The sequence below is a fragment of the Callorhinus ursinus genome, unplaced genomic scaffold, assembly GCF_003265705.2.
Source record: "Callorhinus ursinus isolate GAN/ISIS: 27379988/994484 unplaced genomic scaffold, GSC_fseal_2.0 scaffold2, whole genome shotgun sequence".
In the NCBI taxonomy this organism is placed as follows: Eukaryota; Metazoa; Chordata; class Mammalia; order Carnivora; family Otariidae; genus Callorhinus; species Callorhinus ursinus.
The window spans coordinates 10,491,023-10,497,962 of record NW_027397064.1 but is presented as its reverse complement, the minus strand read 5'-3'; positions in this window follow the sequence as shown (position 1 = coordinate 10,497,962).

Sequence of the window (6,940 nt, the reverse complement as noted above, 5' to 3'; positions counted from 1 at the left end):
ATGGCAGAAGAGGACACCACAAAGTTTGAAAGAGGGAAAGTGATGGACAAGCAGGAAGTGACTTAGGTTTCAAATTCAGTGTCCCTAAAGGAGAAGACTCAACAAGCAAGTGAATTTTTGCCAAAGAATATTGGAAAAACTCAGAAGTCGGTATTAAGAATAGTTCAATCCGGGGCGCCTGCGTGGCTCAGCTGGTTAAGTGTGGACTCTTAATTTTGGCTCAGGTCATGATCTCAGGGTCCTGGGATTGAGCCCAATGTTAGGCTCCACGTTCAGCAGGAGTCTCTCTGAGCATTCTTTCTCTATCGCTCTCCTTCTTCCCCTGCCCATGGGCGCTTTCTCTCTCTTTCTCTCTTTCTCTCAAGTAAATAAATAAATCTTAACAAAACAGAGAGAGAGAGAATAATTCAATCCTCACATTTCCTCTTCTAACCCATGTGGTCTGACTGATGTTCCTCCCAGGGGAACATGGTGTACGCTTATCTAGAAGGACATCATAGAGCCTGCCCAAGCAAGGACAGTTGGCTGGCATTCCGTCCAATTTAGCATTTGTCAATCCCAAAATGTCTTGGCTTGAACAACAAAAAAATATATATATAGTCACTGTATTGGGTTGAACTGTGTCCCTCAAAAGATATTCACCTTCAACCTTAGAGTGTGACCTTATTTAGAGTAATCTTTGCAGATGTAATGAAGGTAAAGATCTCAAAATGAGACCATTTTGAATAAAGGTGGATCCTAGGGGTGCCTGGGTAGCTCAGATGGTTAAGCACTGCCTTCGACTCAGGTCATGATCCCAGGGTCCTGGGATCGAGTCCTGCATCGGGCTCCCTACTGAGCAGGGACCCTGCTTCTCCCTCTCCCTCTGCCTCTCCCCCTGCTCATGCTCTCTCCCTCTATCACTGTGTCTCAAATGAATAAATTTAAAAAAAAGATGGATCCTAAATCAAAAGAGGAGAGCCCCCTCCCACAGGGGAGGGCCATGTGACAACTGGAGGCAAAAATGGTGTGATGTAACCACGAGCCAAAGAACATCACAGATGGCCAACAGCTACCAGAAGCTATGAGAGAGGCATGGAATAGATTCTCTCTCAGAGTCTCTAGAAGGAACCAGCCCTGCCAACATCTTCATTTAGGACTTATGGCCCCCAGAGCTGTGAACAAATAAATTTTTGTTGTTGTAAGCCATCCAGTTTGTGATACTTTGCTATATGGCAGCCCTGGGAAGCTAATACAGTCAGCCCGATCTGGAGAGGACATCTCAGGGAGTTGAAGGAGTAAGGATCTCTTGGATATAGGAAGGTAAAGTGGAATATATATGCTAAAAAATCAGATACCTTTGTCAGCCTGCTTTTCCTGCTTAGCTCCAGAACTCAGTTTCCAGGTGGAGATTGGCAGAGATATCCCTGGCGAAGCCAACCGCCCTGGCAGGTGCCCCCACGGAACCCTCTCCTGCGAGGCCTAGGAGTCCACAGGCTCTGCCCATGTAGACACAGTCCCCAATCCTACCTCCGTGCAGCACTCTTAACTATAAATGGACAACCAGTAATCATGAATGGAAACAAATGTAGAGAATTAAGAGAATGGTGTGCAGAGATTTACAAGTGATCGGAGCGTCACATTCTCTATCCCTGCCCCCCTATCTTGCTCCAGATTCCCAGAGTATGACCTAGCTGCCTTAGTCCTGTGGCATTTCTGAGAACTTTTATATTTATGTCATCCTCTATTGCAGATGCTGAGATCTATGTTGTATCCATTTCGGTCTTTCTCACAGCACCAACTTCTGTCAAGAGTCTCCATGAATATGACTAAAGATAGGATTCAGGGTACAGTCCATTTTCCCCCATACACATATATTCAGTGTAACCTTGGTGCACCAACAAGCAGATCCATGCCTTGGAAATCTCCATGGCCGAACACATTATTCACAAGTACTTCCATGGGTTGAGTGCATCTAGATACCAGTCATGGTGCTAAAAACTTGACTCAGATTATTATTCAATCTTCCCAGCAACCCTAGAAGCTAAGAACTGCAATTGTCCCCCATTTTACAGTGAAGAAAACCGAGGCTCCCAAAGGTTTCTCAACTTGCCCAGCGTCACACAGACAAGATCCAGACCCAGGCAGTCTCACTCCAGAGCCTGAGCCTTTAAATCTTTAGCCAGATTCTTCTTCTGACATCATCTGGATTATTCGTGGTATCCAGGCATAAGATTCACTCACCCCCTCCTCCATCTATAGCCTCCCTGCCTCCAGAGGTTACGGACACACATACCTTAAGTCTAAAGGCTTATATGTTCAGCAGACTGAGAGAAAAGTCACTGGCCAGTGTCAGAGGTGGGGCTCCCAATCATGGCGTAGAAAGCCGCCAAACCCAGAGCCTCCCACAGGATCTTCCAGATCCCGCTGAGATCCAGTAGGATCCCAGCCAACAGGGCTTCCCATCGGTGCTCCTGTGTGGTGATTAGACCTGTATTTGGAAGAATGAAGAACACAGGAGGAGGAAGGAATAATCCTTCTTCTCCTTATCTCCAAATCTGCACACATTTAAGCAAACTCAGCCTACTCCTAATAGCAGTACAGACTGAATATAAAGTAAGAGTAGTAGCTGTTAAGGATAAAAATCTAACCTGGTTCCAAAGCCTCTTCCTGGGCATAAATTGGGACTTTTGGAAAGTAGATGAACTTCTTTGGGCTTCTAAGATCCACTTTGGCATGGTGATTGCACCCAGTGGCCCAGAAGAATTAATTATGCCTAAAATAATGCTTGGAAGCAGGGCTCATGTGTACCCTTGAGAAAGCTTATTGACCTTGCAGACTGTAATCAGCTGAATAATGGTCCCCCAAATATATTGAGGGTGCAATCTTTGGAACCTGTGCATGTTACCTTCTATGGCAAAAGAGACTTTGCTGGTGTGAATAAATTAAGCATCTTGAGATGGAGAAGTTGTCCTGGGTCATCCAGGTGGGTGCTAAATGTAATCACTCCCTCGAAACTCCGAAGGAACACAGTCCTGCTGACATTTTTATTTTGGCCTAGTAAAACTCAGTCCAGGCTTCTGATCTCCAGACCTATGAGAGAATAAATGTGTGCTGTCTTAAGCCATCTAGTTAGCAGTCTTTTGTTACAGCAGGGACAGGTAACTAATACACAGACTCATGCTCACTCATGAATAACCGGTTTGTCCTGCATTCACTGAGTAAGTCCCTTTTCCGTTCTATGAAATAAGTAGCAAACAATCAGCAGATGCTTTGTGAACAAAGAAGGGCAACAGCTAGTCAATCACATGCCACTGATGACCACTAAAAAACTGACTTCTCATTTCTTCTGGCCTTTGGTGTGTTAGCTTGGTGGAAGGTGTGACTACAGGGCAGGCTTCAGTAGGATCCATGTGTCCTAAACTCTGTTAAGATCACCTGCTCTTCCTCAACAACAGTAGCAAGGTAAAACACTGCAGATTCACAGAGATCATCATGATGCTACAGTCCCAAACCACTGCTTCCCTGCAACCCCACCTCCCCTAGGTATACAAGAGCAGAAATCACTGTGTAATGATGTCCAGGGATCAAGGGCAAGGTATAAAGTTCCTCCATCTCATCCACAACAGGAAGGCAATAAAGCTACAGGACAACATGGGCATAGCTACTATAATTCCATTCCTATTGTTTGGGCCAAGTTGACTTTGAGTAAGAGCTTTGAGGAAACTGTTCAAGACAGTTGATAAATGGTGGCACGTCTGATCTGCCATCAGCATGGGGTGGTAGAAAGTAGGCTGGTCTTAGAATTAGACAAACTCACCTTTGACATATCACATCTGGGCCTCAATGTCCTCATCTATAAAATGTGAGGGTTGGATTAGATCAGTGCACACCAGAATCCCTTATTTATTGATTTCATTGGCCTGCGTTGTCAAATAGTTTAAAATCAGTGCTCAATGTATAGCTTACAAATAGTGCTGGGTTTTTTTTAGATAATAAATCCAGTGAAAATTATTTTTCCTTCCATAGATAAAAATGTATAGAATAAGAAGCATCCCTTTAAAATTCTCAGTAGTAATGACTATTTTTTGAAGGGAGTATTTCAAGAGAGCCATCAAAATAATGCCAGTTGGTATAACTATCATATTTGTGATCATCAACTTCTACACCATTTAACCAAAGAGCATATTTCAAGGTCCCTCTTTTGACCCTCGGTATAAACATGTGTCCGTGTTGTTAGATCCCTTCCTGAACTTTAATGAAGGATATAAACGTGTAGAATTTATAACATATACTTTGTCTTTAAGCGCCTCCTGAAAAAAACTTAAGAAGCCTCTAAAATCAAGACACTCTGTAGAAAGTGCTGATCATTACTCGTCAAAGAAATTAATTTATGCAGTACCCTAGGTGCCATAGGTGAGAAAGTGCTTATCGGTGAATATTTTCTTCGATCATCAACCTGCTAAGAAAATGCATTTGCAGCTCATCGGGCTGTTAACTGTGTTATTTACTTTGCAAGGGCTTCCTCTTTTTCTTTACCTTCAGAGGAAAGCATTTAATTTGCTGGAAAGCAGAGCTGGAAGGTTGGCAAGACCCTCTGCACAAATGAATATTTTCCAGGAAACATGGGAGATGTGATTCTGGAGGTCTGCACAAGGCCGCAATTTATATCTTTCATCTAGGTGAGAGTCACTTGGGTTAGGAATCCAAGAGAATCTGAAATATATCTTTTGAAATGTACATATGGTTAATCTTTTCATAGGTCCATTTGGTATCTGACATTTATCACATTTTTTAATGGAGATATAATTTATAAACCATAAAATTCACTTGTTTAACAGTTCAGATTGTTAGTGTATTCATGAGGTTGTGCAACTATCACCACTAATTCCAGAACATTACCATCATCCTAAAAAGAAACCCCGTATTTATTAGCAGCCTCTCTGCAGCCCCTGACAACTCCTAATCTACTCTCTGTGTCTATGGATCTGTGTGTTCTGGACATTTCATATACATGGAATCATCCACTATGCTGCTTCTTCTACTTAGCATAGTGTTTTCAAGAGTCATTCAAATTGTAGCATGTATCACTATTTCATTCTTTTAAGTTTTTATTTAAATTCCAGTTAGTTCATGGGGCGCCTGGGTGGCACAGTCAGTTAAGCATCCAGCTCTTGGTTTCTGCTCAGGGCATGATCTCAGGGTCATGACATAGAACCCCGCATGGGGCTCCATGCTCAGTGTGGAGTCTGCTTGAAATTCTCTCTCTCTCCCTCTGCCCCTCCTGCTCTCTCTCTCTCTCCCTCTCTCAAGTAAATAAATCTTTTTTTAAAATTCCAGTTAGTTCACATAGAGTGTAATATTAGTTTCAGGTGTGCAATATGGTGATTCAGTGCTTCCAAAAAACACCTGGCGCTCGTCACAGGTGCGCTCCATAAGCCCCATCACCTGTTCCGCCCATCCCCCCACCCACCTCCATTCTGGTTGAACAATACTATTGTATAGGCATACCAAGTTTTGTTTATCCATTCATCAGTTGATGGGCATTTGGGCTGTCTTCATTTTTTTTTTTTTTTGGCTATTATGAGTAATACCTAAAAGTTTTTGTGAGGATATCTGTTTTCAGTTCTCTTGCGTATATACCCAAGAGTGACATTGCTGTATTCCATGGTGTCTCTATGTTGAAACTTTTGAGGAACAGCAAGACTATTTTTCAAATGGCTATACCATTTTATAATCCCAAATGTGTGAAGGTTGTGATTTCTCTACATTCTATTCTATACTTCCTGTCTTTTTTACTGCAGCCACCCGAGTGGATGAGAAATGGTGTCTCATTGTGGTTTTGATTTTCATTTCTCTAATGACCACTGATGTTGACCATCTTTTCATGCATTTATTGACCATTTCTTCCTCTGTAAAATAGGTTTCATGACAGTGTCTGTCTCATAAGACTATAAAGAAGGTTAAATGGATTAATGCAGGTAGAGTACCTTGCTTGTATCCTTACTTATAGACAGAACCCAATAAATGTTAGCTGTATTATTTATTATTGCTAGTATTCCAGGAAAACAGAAAGCTTGCACAGCATCCCCAAATTACTGAAAATTCTTGACTCTCAGAATCAAATTTCTATTCCCTGGAGTTATGTGAGACCTAACTTCAGAATAAGACCCCAAGCAAAATGTCTCTGTATACAGATGAATTTAGTTATCACTCCAGTCTTTGGCCATGAATTTCAAGAATCTAATTCCCTAGTGGGGAAAAACAAACTTGGAAGAACCATGGAATAGTTATTACACAATTAATACTGAGGAAGAACCACCTAAGTAGAGCAGGGGAGTTAAAATAGCCTAAAATGTATTATACAATAATAACTAAATTCACCAGTGAATCAATAGGAAAATGCAAGATGCCTTCGTTCTTGCTTAGCTCTGACCACTTCACTTCTCTGGGTCACATGTTTCACCCTTGGCAAATGAGATTTTGGATTTTGTCAGATGACCATTAGTGTCCACTCCAGATTTAAAAGTCCTATGGGTACACTCCCAAAATCACTGTGACTGCTCATTTATTTGCAGTGTGATCCAAGATTGGATCAGAAAGCAACATTGGAAGTATTATCATTTATAGTGAGAGAACAGATAACCATAGTAGCACAAACCTGTAACTTCTTTTTCAAATTATCTATTTAAGATTTTGAATAGATAATAGATTCCTATGATCCAAAAACTAAAAGTATGAAAAAGTATGTATAAAAAGGCTGCCTTCCCCCATTCAGTTCCAACTACTCCCTCATGCACATGTGTGTGCACACACACCATTTACCATGATTTCACTTTACTATCCTTCGAGATATTATTTATACATTTTTACCTTCAAGGCAACACAAATATGTCTTTTTTTCCTCCTTTCTACATGCTAATAATATGTAATGCTCTCTCTTCTGTACCTTGCTTTTTTT